Source organism: Lethenteron reissneri, chromosome 35, assembly GCF_015708825.2.
Source record: "Lethenteron reissneri isolate LAM-NWPU_2019-01 chromosome 35, ASM1570882v1, whole genome shotgun sequence".
In the NCBI taxonomy this organism is placed as follows: Eukaryota; Metazoa; Chordata; class Hyperoartia; order Petromyzontiformes; family Petromyzontidae; genus Lethenteron; species Lethenteron reissneri.
This window is the reverse complement of record NC_083813.1, coordinates 35,782-54,351: the sequence shown is the minus strand read 5'-3', so window position 1 is coordinate 54,351 and position 18,570 is coordinate 35,782. Positions and strand designations below refer to the sequence as shown.

The 18,570-nt window shown below is 48.2% G+C and overlaps 1 protein-coding gene across 5 annotated transcripts in view; it reads right to left on the bottom strand.

The window, feature by feature from the left end:
* Nucleotides 1-18,570, bottom strand: part of BRCA2 (BRCA2 DNA repair associated) — a 58,530-nt gene that overhangs the window by 37,154 nt on the left and 2,806 nt on the right. For 4 of the 5 annotated variants that reach the window (XM_061565497.1, XM_061565499.1, XM_061565498.1 and 1 more), the window contains exons 2-4: nucleotides 14,726-14,856; nucleotides 12,788-12,883; nucleotides 3,947-3,993 (exon numbers count right to left, since the gene is read on the bottom strand). The gene's annotated coding sequence lies outside the window, so the exon portion shown is untranslated. Of the gene's footprint in view, nucleotides 1-2,184; nucleotides 2,342-3,946; nucleotides 3,994-12,787; nucleotides 12,884-14,725; nucleotides 14,857-18,570 lie in introns of those variants that run through there. The other variant, XM_061565500.1, reaches the window with a different exon arrangement.

Here is an 18,570-nt window from a genome sequence, read left to right as displayed (position 1 = left end):
GAAACTTTCATTAACTAGCTGAGACCATGCCACTATAGGTTGGAATGGGGTCCTGGGTGTACACCCACCACCGGAGTGGAAGAATGGCAGGCACATCTTACAGATAACAAGTCGATGGTCAGTGGACAGATCAGCTCCACGGTAGGTCCTGGTGTCAAGGACATGGGCCCGCATCCGCTGTTCCGTCACTAGATAGTCCAGCAGATGTTCTTGCTTAGACCCGGCATGCATCCATGCTCTTGTGTGGATGCGCCGATGCCGGAACAGCGTGTTGGTAATTACAAGCCCATGGGCTGCACAAAAATCGAGCAGCCTCCTGCTGTTGTTCATGAGCTGATCTGGCCCATGGTTTCCAATCACTCCAGACCAAGTACCAGCACCATGACCAGCTCGGGCATTGAAGTCACCCAACAAGATGACTCTATCCCGAGGGGCCACTTTAGCTCGCAACTGTGACAGGAGGTCATAGAAGGCATCTGACTCATCGGCCTTGCATCCCCCCACGGATGTTCGTCTTCGGTGGGGGCATAAGTAACCACGACCACCACTCCTCGCCTCTGGTTGATGGGAAGGCGAGCCCAAAGTAGCCTGGGGCTTACAGCTTCCCCCACCTCACCGCCACGCTCCCATGCCCCCTTCATTATTTTGTTCAGAAGAGCCACTTCCTGTTGTTTGGCAGTCTCTTGCCCCAAGTAGAGGACTGTCCACCCCTCGAGGTGGCAGAAAGCCAGAGCCGGTCCACCGGACCTCCTGAATACCAGAGATCCAGGCGGTACCGGTCCAGCTCCCGACTGAGGAGTGGCAGCCTCTCCTCTGCAGTGAGCGTTCGAACATTCCACGTGGCCACCCGTAATGGTGTTTTGTTGTTTCTGGAGGAGCCCCGAGGGTATGGATTCAGTCTGCTGGCTCCACCAAATGGGGTTTGGCCAGGAAACGTCATAGACGCCTGTCCCCCCGGGGCCTCTGGCACAAGCTTATTAATTACATTCTTCAGTTGTGGTTTCGTGGTAATTAATTGAAGGTGGAGGGGTTACCAGCCCCTCGCACCCATCCAGAGCCCCCATTTGGCCACTGTGGTGGTTACAAACGCCATGAGGAGAATGGCCAATCTAAATTGGTCCTTACCACAAAACTTTGGATTTGTCTTGCAGACTAAGCGATTTATACTTCAGTCCCTTTCTATTACAGTAAAACCTTGGATTGCGAGAAACTTGGTCTGCGAGTGTTTTGCAAGACGAGCAAAAATTTAAAGTAAATTTTAACTTCATAAACGAGCGAGGTCTTGCAATACAAGTGATACGTATACGCTTTGTCTGCCGAGCGTCACGTGATCACAACTGAGCAGATTGTTCCTCTCTCTCGCTACGGGATTGTGGGTAATTGTCTCTCATGCTCGGTCTCAGGTGGCATGCCTCACTCGTATAGTTAACATCCGTGCGAGCGTATGTTTACTATAGTGTTGCGACGTGTGTGTGCGCAAAGTATTTTTTTATTTTGTGTCCAAGTGTAGTGGCTGTTCTTTAGTAACTGTACTGCAACAATGCCTTTTGCCTCCTCATAAGGAGGCAAAAGCAAGTGTCATTGGATAGGTTCCTTGTTAAAGTCGCACAAAAAAAAAGATTCCAGTGAGCCAACAGATGGCAGTGATTCCGTTAGTGAAAGTCGTCGTACACAATAACCCTCCTCCTCCTCTCCTCTCTCTCGTCTCCCTCACACCAGCCACGATTAAATTTAATTAATTAATTTGATTACTTTATATTAAATTTAAATAATAAAAAATATAAAAAGGTATTTTCTATTAATACATTTTATATGAATATTTTTGAGTTGTGGAACGAATCATCTGAGTTTCCATTATTTCTTATGGGGATATTCGCTTTGATATACGAGTGCTTTGGATTACAAACACGTTTCCGGAACGAATTATGCTCTCAATCCAAGGTTTTACTGTACTTCTTGATGTAGGTATAAATGACATTTCAGGGGATTGGCTTGAAAAAAGTGCATAAACAGGGTAAAGTCCAAAGCAACAGGTCTGCACTAACGCTAACCACGTGCGCCGCCACTAGACTGAGTCATTGTGTAAAGGAGTAGTGTGAGCAACCATGAGAGGGCGTAGAGGGAGGTGCGAGTGAGTTGACAGCGAAGGATGACGTCATGTCAGCGGGTACTGTAAGGGGGTACCTTCGGGAACAAAGGCGGGTCCGAGTTATGGAGAGGTGCCGCCCAAGGGGTACTGAAGGGGGACCCCGTGACAAAGGCGGGGTTCATTGTGGGAGCCCAGAGCAAGGATCGGCTGCAGGTCTCTCCTGCTCGTCGCCAGACGGTGTTGGCTGAACCCCCGTCCGGGGCAGACGCGTGGGAGAGCCAAAGGGGATAGCCGAGAGCGGGGCTCCAAGTATTCAGTAAGGATCGGCTGAGAGAGAGTGGGTTCTTCTCTCCTCGTTGCCGGGCGGTGTTGGATGAGCCCCCGCCCCGGCCCGAGTGAGAGAGCCCAAGGGATAGCCGAGGGTCAGACAACAGAATTCGGGGGTCCAGGGTAAGGACCAAGAACAGAGAGTACCTAGCCCTGGTGTGAGCTTGAGTGCTGAACGTGATAGTGTTAATCAATCGCCCTTATAGTAAACTCCGTCACCACATGGTTCTACTACGCAACAATTGTTTTGGTTGTGGCGCGTGGCGTCACTCCACGTGTATGCCAAAATTGGACCATTTGGTACAGCAATTCGGCTCGTGGCGAATTACCAATACAGTAAAACCTTGGATTGCGAGTAACTTGGTCTGCGAGTGTTTTGCAAGACGAGCAAATTTTTAAAATAAATATTAATTTGATAAGCGAGCAAAGTCTTGCAATACGAGTAGTACGTGCAGTAGACGCTTTGTCTGCCGAGCGTCACATGATCACAACTGATATACGAGTGCTGTGATATACAAGTGCTTTGAATTACAAACACGTTTCCGGAACAAATGATGCTCGCAATCCAAGGTTTTACTGTACTGTATATGCTGAAAGCACAGCCGTGCTGAATTATCCCCAATTACGAATGATCAAATATCGAAATAATGAGGTTTTAATTTCGATTTAAAGCTTTCGTGACTGCAGGGATTCATCTTCTTGGTTCTTTCGGTAAAGTCACGTAGAAGGGAAGTAATAAAATAATAAAAATAAAACATAATAAAACAATTCTCACGACGTTTCGGCCACAACGCAAGCAGCCGTCCTCAGGTGAAAACCAGGTCCGTCGAGGCGACAGAGTCTGAATGACTCTGTCGCCTCGACGGACCTGGTTTTCACCTGAGGACGGCTGCTTGCGTTGTGGCCGAAACGTCGTGAGAATTGTTTTATTATGTTTTATTTTTATTATTTTATTACTTCCCTTCTACGTGACTTTACCGAAAGAACCAAGAAGATAATGAGGTTTTATTGTATATTTACAATCAATGTCATTTTGTCTCCATGTTCAGAGCACCCCTTACCACACACCCCACCTCCCCTCTCCACACCTCACCGTGGGTGCCGCGTTGGTAAGATGTTAACTACCTTGCCTGGTATACAGGAGGTCATGGGTTCGATCCCAACCCTGATTCCTGTATATCTGGAGTTTGTATGTCTCTCTCCCTGTGGTCACGTTGATTTTCTCCAGGTCCGCCGCTTTTTCCCTCCACACTTAGAAACATGGGTTAAGAGTTATTGGCTGCTATAAATTTACACGTGATAAGCCACTTAATTGGGCTATCATTTGTGGCCAGGTCACTTCCGAAAAAGAGCTAAATATCTCAGTGGGCCTTACCTGGTACATTTTTCAAAATTTTCTTTTAATATCCACACACTGCACCTCCCTTATCCACACACCTCACCTTGCTCTCTGAGCCACCGAGCCAGCTACAGAGCTCCACTAGGATACATTTCGCACCTGAAAAACTCCTGCAGATTTTGAACACTTACCTTTTTGCGATGTGGGTGTTCATCGTCAACAGAAGTAAGAATAGCACCTGAAACAAGGAAAGACAGGCACTGTGATGAACATTTTAATAACCAATGGAACACAACAGTGAAACCCCACCTATGTGTGGCTCTTATCCACGACTCCTTTCATCAGTAGGATTGGACCAATCTGTGCTTCTTGCCATTGTGTGCGGCTCAGCCATCCTCCCATTAATCTGTGAGTTGCGCACATATCAGAAATAGCAGAGACGTTGGCATAGATGGGCACTAAAACATCATCACCCACAGCAGCTGCGACTGGGACCATCCTGCAGACAAAGTACATTTGTCTTCTTGGTTCTTTCGGTAAAGTCACGTAGAAGGGAAGTAATAAAATAATAAAAATAAAACATAATAAAATAAAATAATTCTCACGACGTTTCGGCTACAACGCAAGCAGCCGTCTTCAGGTGAAGAATGAGACACTACCAAGCTAGGAGCTTATATATAAGCTGGGTTGGAGGTGGAAGAGCGCCTTAACAAAAAGAATGTGCATATGAAGAGGAATTTAGCATATTCATGGGGAATGCGTAGGAGGTGGGCAGGGGGGTTTCAAAGTCATATTATGTCCATGCATTATGCAGGATCAGCAGCACCAAGGGGGGGTGCAGGGAGTAGCATTAACAAAGGAAAGGAATGTTAATGATATGTAGCTGCAGTTACTAAACAACCACGTAGAAAACTAAAGTATAAACTACATAAAAAACTAAAGTATAAACTGCATAGCACCATCAGTATACTTACTATACTCTACAATAAGCTGAGTTACTAACAGCAAGTAATACATTACAATTCTATGTCGTAAAAATTATATAATATGCTTCCATCTAAACTTTATTCTCTTACATCACACGAGCATATACCGTACTATATACTGCCATAGATAAACCCAACATTAAATTATATACTGTATTGCTATAAATTTTAATATAACACTATGTATTATTCTTATTATTCTACCCACCCTAATGTGTATCGAAATGGTTTATTACGTCCTTCCAATGATTGCTAAGCCAGAATCCATCTTCTCGGTTAAAATTGTCTCTGTGTTTGTATATGTGGATCGCCTCATGAACGAATCTCTCATGATAGCCAGATGGCTTGCAGAGAACCTCTGTCTTGGAGAAGTCAATGTCATGTGAGCCCACTGAGTTGTAGCAGTGATCTGCCACGGCTGAGGTGTTTGTCCTACCGTGTTTCAGGTCAGCTTTATGTTCACGGATGCGGTCCGAGACATGTCGTTTGGTTTCCCCAATGTAACTGCTACCACAGAGGCAACTTAGTTTGTAGACGCCAGGGTACTGTATGTCTGGAACCACATCTTTTACAGACGGTACCAGATCACGGATTTTATGTACTGTGTTGAATCGGACCTGGATCTTGTGTTTAATCAGGATTTTGGAGATCTTTTTTGTGACCCCAGCAATGTAGGGTAAGGTGATGGTCTTGAAAGGCTCCTCAACAGGATCCTTCTTGATGGTTGGAGTGATGGCTTTGCGGATTGTGTAGTCGGAGTAACCATTAGCCTTAAGAGCTTGGCGTACGTGTTTGAGTTCACTGGAAATGTGTTCATGGTCGGAGATGCATTGGGCTCTATGATATAGAGTCTTGATGAGGGAATTCTTCTGGGATGGATGGTGGTGGGAATCCGGTTTTAGGTAAGCATCCGTATGGGTGGCTTTCCTGTAGACAGAGTGGCTCATTGAACCATCAGGTCTCCTTTTGATTAGGACATCCAAAAAGGGTAGCTTGCCATCTTTTTCGACTTCCATGGTGAATCTGATGGCTGGGTGTATGGAATTGATGTGGTCGAGAAATTGGTCTAGAGCAGGCCGGCCATGTGGCCAGATGACAAAAGTGTCGCTACGTACCTCTTCCATAAGGTCGGGCGTAGAGTGGCAGTCTGGATGGCGTCCGTCTCAAATTTCTCCATGAAGATGTTGGCTACAACCGGAGATAAAGGGGAGCCCATTGGGGTGCCCTCAGTTTGATTGTAGAAAGTTTCATTCCAGGTGAAGTATGTATTGGTTAAGCAGTGTCTCACCAGGGGGGGTACCCCAGCATTCAGTCCTTGATGAACCAAGTCTTCAATGATTGCGATGGTGTCAGGTACAGGAACCTTGGTGAAAAAGGAAACCACATCAAAACTGACAAGCAGGTCGTCTGGGGACAGGGCAATCCCCTTGATTGTCGATACCAGGTCAGTAGAGTTTAGTACCGCAGAGGTGGTTTTTCCAGTGAAAGGCCGTAGGATTTCAGACAAAAAACGAGCCAATTTATAGGTGGGGGAGTTGATAGTAGAGACAATATGACGAAGAGGTGTATCTTCTTTATGTATCTTTGGCAAGCCGTATAATCTTGGTGGCCTGGCTGCAGAAGGTTTCAACGAGAACTGTTTGGTCTGATCAAATAATGCGGTTGAATCAGAAATGATTTTGTTGGTTTTAGTGACGAGGCTGTTGGTGGGGTCTCTTTTTATTTTTGTATAGCTGCCATCGTTGAGTAGTTCTTGAATTTTGTTGTTGTATTCTATTTTGTCCATGATGACAGTGGCATTGCCTTTGTCGGCTGAGAGGATGACAATGTCATCCCTCTTTTTTAAAAAGAGACCCCACCAACAGCCTCGTCACTAAAACCAACAAAATCATTTCTGATTCAACCGCATTATTTGATCAGACCAAACAGTTCTCGTTGAAACCTTCTGCAGCCAGGCCACCAAGATTATACGGCTTGCCAAAGATACATAAAGAAGATACACCTCTCCGTCCCATTGTCTCTACTATCAACTCCCCCATCTATAAATTGGCTCGTTTTTTGTCTGAAATCCTACGGCCTTTCACTGGAAAAACCACCTCTGCGGTACTAAACTCTACTGACCTGGTATCGACAATCAAGGGGATTGCCCTGTCCCCAGACGACCTGCTTGTCAGTTTTGATATGGTTTCCTTATTCATCAAGGTTCCTGTACCTGACACCATCGCAATCATTGAAGACTTGGTTCATCAAGGACTGAATGCTGGGGTACCCCCCCTGGTGAGACACTGCTTAACCAATACATACTTCACCTGGAATGAAACTTTATACAAGCAAACTGAGGGCACCCCAATGGGCTCCCCCCTATCTCCGGTTGTAGCCAACATCTTCATGGAGAAATCTGAGACGGACGCCATCCAGACTGCCACTCTACGCCCGACCTTATGGAAGAGGTACGTAGACGACACTTTTGTCATCTGGCCACATGGCCGGCCTGCTCTAGACCAATTTCTCGACCACATCAATTCCATACACCCAGCCATCAGATTCACCATGGAAGTCGAAAAAGATGGCAAGCTACCCTTTTTGGATGTCCTAATCAAAAGGAGACCTGATGGTTCAATGTGCCACTCTGTCTACAGGAAAGCCACCCATACGGATGCTTACCTAAAACCGGATTCCCACCACCATCCATCCCAGAAGAATTCCCTCATCAAGACTCTATATCATAGAGCCCAATGCATCTCCGACCATGAACACATTTCCAGTGAACTCAAACACGTACGCCAAGCTCTTAAGGCTAATGGTTACTCCGACTACACAATCCGCAAAGCCATCACTCCAACCATCAAGAAGGATCCTGTTGAGGAGCCTTTCAAGACCATCACCTTACCCTACATTGCTGGGGTCACAAAAAAGATCTCCAAAATCCTGATTAAACACAAGATCCAGGTCCGATTCAACACAGTACATAAAATCCGTGATCTGGTACCGTCTGTAAAAGATGTGGTTCCAGACATACAGTACCCTGGCGTCTACAAACTAAGTTGCCTCTGTGGTAGCAGTTACATTGGGGAAACCAAACGACATGTCTCGGACCGCATCCGTGAACATAAAGCTGACCTGAAACACGGTAGGACAAACACCTCAGCCGTGGCAGATCACTGCTACAACTCAGTGGGCTCACATGACATTGACTTCTCCAAGACAGAGGTTCTCTGCAAGCCATCTGGCTATCATGAGAGATTCGTTCATGAGGCGATCCACATATACAAACACAGAGACAATTTTAACCGAGAAGATGGATTCTGGCTTAGCAATCATTGGAAGGACGTAATAAACCATTTCGATACACATTAGGGTGGGTAGAATAATACATAGTGTTATATTAAAATGTATAAGGTATAGGGTGGTTTATAGAAATACAGTATATAATTTAATGTTGGGTTTATCTATGGCAGTATATAGTACGGTATATGCTTGTGTGATGTAAGAGAATAAAGTTTAGATGGAAGCATATTATATAATTTTTACGACGTAGAATTGTAATGTATTACTTGCTGTTAGTAACTCAGCTTATTGTAGAGTATAGTAAGTATACTGATGGTGCTATGCAGTTTATACTTTAGTTTTTTATGTAGTTTATACTTTAGTTTTCTACGTGGTTGTTTAGTAACTGCAGCTACATATCATTAACATTCCTTTCCTTTGTTAATGCTACTCCCTGCACCCCCCCTTGGTGCTGCTGATCCTGCATAATGCATGGGCATAATATGACTTTGAAACCCCCCTGCCCACCTCCTACGCATTTCCCATGAATATGCTAAATCCCTCTTCATATGCACATTCTTTTTGTTAAGGCGCTCTTCCACCTCCAACCCAGCTTATATATAAGCTCCTAGCTTGGTAGTGTCTCATTCTTCACCTGAAGACGGCTGCTTGTGTTGTAGCCGAAACGTCGTGAGAATTATTTTATTTTATTATGTTTTATTTTTATTATTTTATTACTTCCCTTCTACGTGACTTTACCGAAAGAACCAAGAAGATGAATCCCTGCAGTCACGAAAGCTTTAAATCGAAAAGTACATTTGCTCTAGCGGAGGGAGGAAAGGGAAACCCAACTTTGATCTCACGCACAAAGCTAAACAAGTGAGATAAATTATCTGGGCACTACTCGCCCTAATATATGCAATTACCAGTGGTAGACGCAATTGATTGACAGAGAAAAGGATGCCCATATACTAAAATGTGGAAAACACAAAGCCTACAGGTTTCTATTTTATTCTTGCATATGATGGCATTATGTTCAAGAGCTAAATGCTAATGTCGACGTCTGCTAGCCACGACCGCGCTTTAGGGGAATGTTCCAGTAGTTTTGCTACTCCATTGAAAAAGTGCAGACTCCAGTGGTTTGGTGTATGGTGCATAGTTTGGCTACGATCGTGCTACTGAGACGTGTCTTTAATTTTCCTTTCATGAAGGAGCTGTGTGCATTGGCCTGTTGATGTACTGATGCAAATGATGTTCCACCAGTGTCTTTGAGGAATGTCAAACCCTGAAGGTGTGATGCCTGGGTCTCAATTAAGGTGTTTATTCTGGGTGTCCATGTTGTTCCACTCTGTTCGCCAGCATTCTTCTGGATCTGGATGAGATTCTAAGATGGTCACGGCGCGGGCCCAGAAAGGGGGATCGGGATTTGAGTCGGCAGCAAGGTACATCGTTGATATCTTGGTTGATGGTTAGTTTGTCATTGGCGAGAAAAAAATATAAACTCCCTTGCAGTGTCTGTGTGGATATTTGGTGGCAGAATATTCACCAGAACAGAGAGCCAGAGGATTGGTGTCAGTTTCAGTGTTCCAGTTATGATGCACATTGCATCATTTAATTGTGCATCTGGCAGTTTTTTGTTGAATCTCCCAGACCAGGCTGGGCCACTGTGACTCTGCCACTGAGTTGATCAGTGAGAGGGCGGTGGTTCGCAGCGCATCAGCTGAGGTGCCCCAGGTTGTTCCTCAACATTGTTGTAGCAGGACGATTCTTAATTTGGTCTTCTCCGAGATGTTTTACGTGGGGCTTGAGGTCAGGCTTCTATCTATGATAGCCCTGAGATACACTGAGGGAAAAAAGTATTTGATCCCCTGCTGATTTTGTACGTTTGCCCACTGACAAAGAAATGATGAGTCTATAATTTTAATGGTAGGTTTATTTGAACAGTGAGAGACAGAATAACAACAACAAAATCCAGAAAAATGCATGTCAAAAACGTTATAAATTGATTTGCATTTTAATGAGGGAAATAAGTATTTGACCCCTCTGCAAAACATGACTTAGTACTTGGTGGCAAAACCCTTGTTGGCAATCAGAGGTCAGACGTTTCTTGTAGTTGGCCACCAGGTTTGCACACATCTCAGGAGGGATTTTGTCCCACTCCTCTTTGCAGATCTTCTCCAAGTCATTAAGGTTTCGAGGCTGACGTGTGGCAACTCGAACCTTCAGCTCCCTCCACATATTTTCTATGGGATTAAGGTCTGGAGACTGGCTAGGCCACTCCAGGACCTTAATGTGCTTCTTCTTGAGCCACTCCTTTGTTGCCTTGGCCGTGTGTTTTGGGTCATTGTCATGCTGGAATACCCATCCACGACCCATTTTCAATGCCCTGGCTGAGGGAAGGAGGTTCTCACCCAAGATTTGACGGTACATGGCCCTGTCCATCGTCCCTTTGATGCGGTGAAGTTGCCCTGTCCCCTTAGCAGAAAAACACCCCCAAAGCATAATGTTTCCACCTCCATGTTTGACGGTGGGGATGGTGTTCTTGGGGTCATAGGCAGCATTCCTCCTCCTCCAAACACGGCAAGTTGAGTTGATAACAAAGAGCTCCATTTTGGTCTCATCTGACCACAACACTTTCATCTAGTTGTCCTCTGAATCATTCAGATGTTCATTGGCAAACTTCAGACGGGCATGTATATGTGCTTTCTTGAGCAGGGGGACCTTGCGGGCGCTGCAGTATTTCAGTCCTTCACGGTGTAGTGTGTTACCAACTGTTTTCTTGGTGACTATGGTCCCAGCTGCCTTGAAATCATTGACAAGATCCTCCTGTGTAGTTCTGGGCTGATTTTTCACCGTTGTCATGATCATTGCAACTCCACGAGGTGAGATCTTGCATGGAGCCCCAGGCCGAGGGAGATTGACAGTTATTTTGTGTTTCTTCGATTTGCGAATAATCGCACCAACTGTTGTCACCTTCTCACCAAGCTGCTTGGCGATGGTCTTGTAGCCCATTCCAGCCTTGTGTAGGTCTATAATCTTGTCCCTGACATCCTTGGAGAGCTCTTTGGTCTTGGCCATGGTGGAGAGTTTGGAATCTTATTGATTGATTGCTTCTGTGAACAGGTGTCTTTTATACAGGTAACAAGCTGAGATTAGGAGCACTCCCTTTAAGAGTGTGCTCCTAATCTCAGCTCGTTACCTGTATAAAAGACACCTGGGAGCCAGAAATCTTTCTGATTGAGAGGGGGTCAAATACTTATTTCCCTCATTAAAACGCAAATCAATTTATAACATTTTTGACATGCGTTTTTCTGGATTTTGTTGTTGTTATTCTGTCTCTCACTGTTCAAATAAACCTACCATTAAAATTATAGACTCATCATTTCTTAGTCAGTGGGCAAACGTACAAAATCAGCAGGGGATCAAATATTTTTTCCCTCACTTATCTCAGGGCTATCATAGATAGAAGCCTGACCTCAAGCCCCACATAAAACATCTCTGAAAAGACCAAATTAAGAATCGTCCTGCTACAACAATGTTGAGGAACAACCTGGGGCACCTCAGCTGATGCGCTGCGAACCGCCGCCCTCTCACTGATCAACTCAGTGGCAGAGTCACAGTGGCCCAGCCTGGTCCGGGAGATCCAACAAAAAACTGCCAGATACACAATTAAATGATGCAATGCGCATCATAACTGGAACACTGAAACTGACACCAATCCTCTGGCTCTCTGTTCTGGTGAATATTCTGCCACCAAATATCCACACAGACACTGCAAGGGAGTTTATATTTTTTTCTCGCCAATGACAAACTAACCATCAACCAAGATATCAACGATGTACCTTGCTGCCGACTCAGTGGGCAAACGTACAATATCAGCAGGGGATCAAATACTTTTTTCCCTCACTGTATCTTGGGAGTGGGGTCATAGTGCATTGGGCTTCCACAGAAGGAAACGTCAAGGGGGGCAATTTTCCGGATGATTGTTCATGTTAATATTCAGAAATAAATGCCAAGAGGGTGACATGGGGAAAACAGAATGCCTATTGGCTAACACTGAAAAACGGAATGTCCATAGGTGGACATTTAGAAATGAATGCCCATCGGGTTACATGGGGAAACCGAAATATTAATATGCTAGAGGCATTTAGTTTTCAGCCTGTCCCATTGCCCGAGTACAAGGGGAAAACTGCCAAGTAGAACTCCTTATTCTGCCAGAAGGTCTATTTCATATGGCAAGTAATGCCACACGTTAATTACTGCAGCTTATATAACCATACGGCCTATAATGTTTTAGTAACGAAGACAACATTGTAAGTCACCACTGCTATCACCATGAATTGTATTACCATTTGTATTATTCTGTTTGTTTACCCAGGAAAGCTTCACGGAGTCTCAGGACTCTTTTTCAGGAGGGTCTTGCCCAGTTCTCACAGTCGGCGGCGATGTTGCTGTTGTGTGTTATCCCAAATGAGTAAGTAGCAGATTTTTATTAACTTATTTAGTATTGGGATTTCTGGTCAATAGTGGTTACATTGGAGGGTTTTTTTTAGCTATGGGATGATATCGGAGAAACCCGGGAAAAACCAGGAGAGAGAGAACATACAAACTGAATGCAGAAAAGCGCCCCAAGTTGGGGAATCAAACCCAGGGCACTCCTTCCTGTGATGCACGAGTGCCAGCCTGTCATGTCAATGGTAAAGGTGATCGTTGATTGATGCTGCTAACATTGCTGTGCATGTCCCTGTGGTGGAGGCGTGCAGCCGGCTGCATCCTCACCAAGCGAGCTCTGCTCCTGCTCTTCCTCCTCCTCCCCTTGCACCGTGGAAGCCGCGCTCAGCTCATGGAACCAGCTCACACTTCGGGGCCCCAGGTCTGCAAGTGAGAAGAGCACAAACACACAATCGTTCTGTCCAGGGCTGGATGAAGGTTCTTGCAGGCCCTAGGCACTTCTGTTTCATAGGCCTTCAGTGATAACTTCCTACAGTTGGTGCTGCTGCCCATGTCACTACCACCGCTGCTGTCACTCTGCTTGTTTTACGCGGTACTGCGTCCAGCCACTGGACAGACATCGTTATTGCTCATACGTTAATAATTTAGTCTGTGCCCTAATTCGATGGGAGCGCGCCATATGCCGGAGATAAGCAGATTAAATAAAAAAAATTAAGCAAAAAAACAAGGTAAGCCTAATCAGCGAAAATGTCTTCAACAATTTTTGACCCAGATTATCATATCGGATGATGCAAATTTAAAAGGATACCGTTCACTGTCATCGATAACAAACTCTCAATGTTCTGACAGGACAACAGCCACGTTGCTTTAATTTCGTTTAAGCTTATCCAGCAGATCTTGAAAAATCATTCACCGATGAATTCCTGTTGTTCCTGCATTTGTATGCAGAGCAGAAAACAGTGGCAGATATGTTCCAATCCCAAATATCTGACAAGCTGATCAGCAGCTTTCCGAATGTTTGCATTGCTCTAATAGATGCATCTTGCCACCTTGGGAACAAATTGTGAAAGGGGGCGTTTTTTTCGAAGCTAAAGCTGATATCAAAAAAACTGTCTCCAATCAACAATAGGACAACAATAATGCCGCCCTGTCTTCCCTTGCACGACTCTCTATTAAAAATGCGATTGTGCACAAAACACCATTTGCTTATTGGGCAATGAAAAAATCTCGAAAAGTTCATTTTCAGTGTTGATTTATCTCACCTTATGAAAAAAACCGACCAAAATGACTCTGCCTCTTTGTATAAACACTATGCCTATCCTTGCTATATAAATACATTTATTCAAGAAAATATCTTGGTTCCATTTTTATTCATCATACAAGCAAAAACCATGGTCATATTTTTTATCAAAGGCCCTTCTAGTTTTCGTAGGCCATAGGCCCAGTGCCGAATGTGGCCTTTTGGATAATGCAGCCCTGGCTCTGTCCGTGACATTACTATATCGTCAAGACTACCTCACCACCAGCCTCACAGGCAGGGCGAGTTCAGAATCAGAATCTATAATTATCCGATGAGCTATGAAGCTTTTTTTTTCACAGACGTCCAATTGTGGGCGAGTCAGAAAGTTACAACAAACAATACAAAAAACAATCGAAGTGCAATGTGTTTAACACGTAGGTTTTGGCAATCAATATCATCCATAACAGGTTTGTTGGGTTACTTCGCGTAAATATAAATGTCGTTTTTCATATTCCTTTGGTGTTCTTTTAGTCTCGTGCTGTGTACCCATTGTAATTTTTATACATTCATTAATCCCCACCCATTTCACACAAGGACTCACAATTCACGTCACCACATCTATCCCTCTATTTAAGGAACAAAACAGGAGGATTTCTCCACAAATCTGGCTGCCGCCTGATGATGCCGGTTGTAATTACTGGCGAAACGTCGTACTCAAGAGTGTAAATGTTGTCGATGTGCTCTCCAACACACAAGTATATGAGTACAAAAGTGCTGTACTAGTAATGAATTGGCATGTTCTGTTTACGTGACAAACCTTACTAATTGGCTGTCGGGTATTGGCGGGTTTAACGACACGTTCATATTTACGCGATCTAACCCAAAAAAACACCTGTATTATGAAAGTACAGTATATAGGAAAGCTAAGCATATCGGCGAAATAAATAAGTTAAATAGCTTAAGTATATGAGTACAAAAGTATGAAACTTGCCTGCAGATATTTCAACAATGAATGCACCACTCACCTTGAGGGAGGCTTGTCTGGAAGACTTCAAACAACCTCCTCCTCTCCGTCATCCTCGAGTTCGTGTTCTTCTCAAGTCAACGAGCCACGCGTTCCGCCTTCATGATACTCCGAGTGACGCTCCGAGCGAAGCTGGGACCACAAGCAGGGAGGGACCTACAACACCCTCGTCTCCCCAACTCTCAACACGAACAATCGTGGGTACGTACGGAGGGCTTAGTGGAGAATAGCGTGAGGACTCCTCGGGAGATTCATTCTACATAGGCGAGGTGGGTTGGGTCCAGACCGTCGTGGGGCAGGTTAGTTTTACCCTACGGATGTCGGCTCTGGGTCACGTAATATTTACTTACAGTCGCGCCGGGAATAAACCTCGAGTGAACAATAACAGCGCCGTGTGATTTCTGTGAGGGTGGACGTGGTGTGTGGACGTGGTGTGTGGACGTGGTGTGGGATGTGTGGTGTGTGGACGTGGTGTGGGGACGTGGGGTGGGGACGTGGTGTGTGGGGACGTGGTGTGTGGGTACGTGGTGTGTGGACGTGGTGTGTGGACGTGGTGTGTGGACGTGGTGTGTAGACGTGGTGTGTGGGGACGTGGGGTGGGGACGTGGTGTGTGGGGACGTGGTGTGGGTACGTGGTGTGTGGACGTGGTGTGTAGACGTGGTGTGTGGGGACGTGGGGTGGGGACGTGGTGTGTGGGGACGTGGTGTGGGTACGTGGTGTGTGGACGTGGTGTGGGTACGTGGTGTGTGGACGTGGTGTGTGGACGTGGTGTGTGGACGTGGTGTGGGGACGTGGTGTGTGGACGTGGTGTGGGGACGTGGTGTGTGGGTGCGTCGTGTGTGGACGTGGCGTGGGGTACGTGGTGTGTGGACGTGGTGTGGGTACGTGGTGTGTGAGTACGTGGTGTGTGGGTACGTGGTGTGTGGACATGGTGTGTGGGTGCGTGGTGTGGGTGCGTGGTGTGGATGCGTGATGTGGGGTACGTGGTGTGGGGTACGTGGTGTGTGGACGTGGTGTGGGTACGTGGTGTGTGGGCGTGGTGTGGGTACGTGGTGTGTGGGTACGTGGTGTGTGGGTACGTGGTGTGTGGACGTGGTGTGTGGGTACGTGGTTTGGGTGCGTGGTGTGTGGACGTGGTGTGTGGACGTGGTGTGTGGGTGTGTGGTGTGTGGACGTGGCGTGGGGTACGTGGTGTGTGGACGTGGTGTGTGGACGTGGTGTGGGGACGTGGTGTGTGGGTGTGTCGGGTGTGGACGTGGCGTGGGGTACGTGGTGTGTGGACGTGGTGTGTGGACGTGGTGTGTGGGTACGTGGTGTGGGTGCGTGGTGTGGGGGACGTGGTGTGTGGACGTGGCGTGGGGTACGTGGCGTGTGGACGTGGTGTGTGGGTACGTGGTGTGTGGACGTGGCGTGGGGTGCGTGGTGTGTAGACGTGGTGTGTGGACGTGGTGTGGGGACGTGGTGTGTGGGTGCGTCGTGTGTGGACGTGGCGTGGGGTACGTGGTGTGTGGACGTGGTGTGGGTACGTGGTGTGTGGGTACGTGGTGTGTGGGTACGTGGTGTGTGGACGTGGTGTGTGGGTACATGGTTTGGGTGCGTGGTTTGGGTGCGTGGTGTGTGGACGTGGTGTGTGGACGTGGTGTGTGGACGTGGTGTGTGGGTGCGTGGTGTGTGGGTACGTGGTGTGTGGACGTGGTGTGTGGGTACGTGGTTTGGGTGCGTGGTTTGGGTGCGTGGTGTGTGGACGTGGTGTGTGGACGTGGTGTGTGGGTACGTGGTGTGTGGGTACGTGGTGTGTGGGTACGTGGTGTGTGGGTACGTGGTGTGTGGGTACGTGGTTTGGGTGCGTGGTTTGGGTACGTGGTGTGTGGACGTGGTGTGTGGACGTGGTGTGTGGGTGCGTGGTGTGTGGACGTGGCGTGGGGTACGTGGTGTGTGGACGTGGTGTGTGGACGTGGTGTGGGGACGTGGTGTGTGGGTGCGTCGGGTGTGGACGTGGCGTGGGGTACGTGGTGTGTGGACGTGGTGTGGGTACGTGGTGTGTGGGTACGTGGTGTGTGGGTACGTGGTGTGTGGACGTGGTGTGTGGGTACGTGGTGTGGGTGCGTGGAGTGGGGGACGTGGTGTGTGGACGTGGCGTGGGGTACGTGGCGTGTGGACGTGGTGTGTGGGTACGTGGTGTGTGGACGTGGCGTGGGGTGCGTGGTGTGGACGTGGTGTGTGGACGTGGTGTGGGGACGTGGTGTGTGGGTGCGTCGTGTGTGGACGTGGCGTGGGGTACGTGGTGTGTGGACATGGTGTGGGTACGTGGTGTGTGAGTACGTGGTGTATGGGTACGTGGTGTGTGGACGTGGTGTGTGGGTGTGTGGTGTGGGTACGTGGTTTGGGTGCGTGGTGTGTGGACGTGGTGTGTGGACGTGGTGTGTGGGTGTGTGGTGTGTGGACGTGGCGTGGGGTACGTGGTGTGTGGACGTGGTGTGTGGACGTGGTGTGGGGACGTGGTGTGTGGGTGTGTCGGGTGTGGACGTGGCGTGGGGTACGTGGTGTGTGGACGTGGTGTGTGGACGTGGTGTGTGGGTACGTGGTGTGGGTGCGTGGTGTGGGGGACGTGGTGTGTGGACGTGGCGTGGGGTACGTGGCGTGTGGACGTGGTGTGTGGGTACGTGGTGTGTGGACGTGGCGTGGGGTGCGTGGTGTGTAGACGTGGTGTGTGGACGTGGTGTGGGGACGTGGTGTGTGGGTGCGTCGTGTGTGGACGTGGCGTGGGGTACGTGGTGTGTGGACGTGGTGTGGGTACGTGGTGTGTGGGTACGTGGTGTGTGGGTACGTGGTGTGTGGACGTGGTGTGTGGGTACGTGGTTTGGGTGCGTGGTTTGGGTGCGTGGTGTGTGGACGTGGTGTGTGGACGTGGTGTGTGGGTGCGTCGTGTGTGAGTACGTGGTGTGTGGACGTGGTGTGTGGGTACGTGGTTTGGGTGCGTGGTTTGGGTGCGTGGTGTGTGGACGTGGTGTGTGGACGTGGTGTGTGGGTACGTGGTGTGTGGGTACGTGGTGTGTGGACGTGGTGTGTGGGTACGTGGTTTGGGTGCGTGGTTTGGGTGCGTGGTGTGTGGACGTGGTGTGTGGACGTGGTGTGTGGACGTGGTGTGTGGGTGCGTGGTGTGTGGACGTGGCGTGGGGTACGTGGTGTGTGGACGTGGTGTGTGGACGTGGTGTGGGGACGTGGTGTGTGGGTGCGTCGGGTGTGGACGTGGCGTGGGGTACGTGGTGTGTGGACGTGGTGTGGGTACGTAGTGTGTGGGTACGTGGTGTGTGGGTACGTGGTGTGTGGACGTGGTGTGTGGGTACGTGGTGTGGGTGCGTGGAGTGGGGGACGTGGTGTGTGGACGTGGCGTGGGGTACGTGGCGTGTGGACGTGGTGTGTGGGTACGTGGTGTGTGGACGTGGCGTGGGGTGCGTGGTGTGTGGACGTGGTGTGTGGACGTGGTGTGGGGACGTGGTGTGTGGGTGCGTCGTGTGTGGACGTGGCGTGGGGTACGTGGTGTGTGGACATGGTGTGGGTACGTGGTGTGTGAGTACGTGGTGTATGGGTACGTGGTGTGTGGACGTGGTGTGTGGGTGTGTGGTGTGGGTGCGTGGTGTGAATGCGTGGTGTGGGGTACGTGGTGTGTGGACGTGGTGTGTGGGTGCGTGGTGTGGGTGCGTGGTGTGGGTACGTGGTGTGGATGCGTGGTGTGTGAGTACGTGGTGTGTGGGTACGTGGTGTGTGGGTACGTGGTGTGTGGACGTGGTGTGTGGACGTGGTGTGTGGGTGCGTGGTGTGTGGGTGCGTGGTGTGTGGGTGCG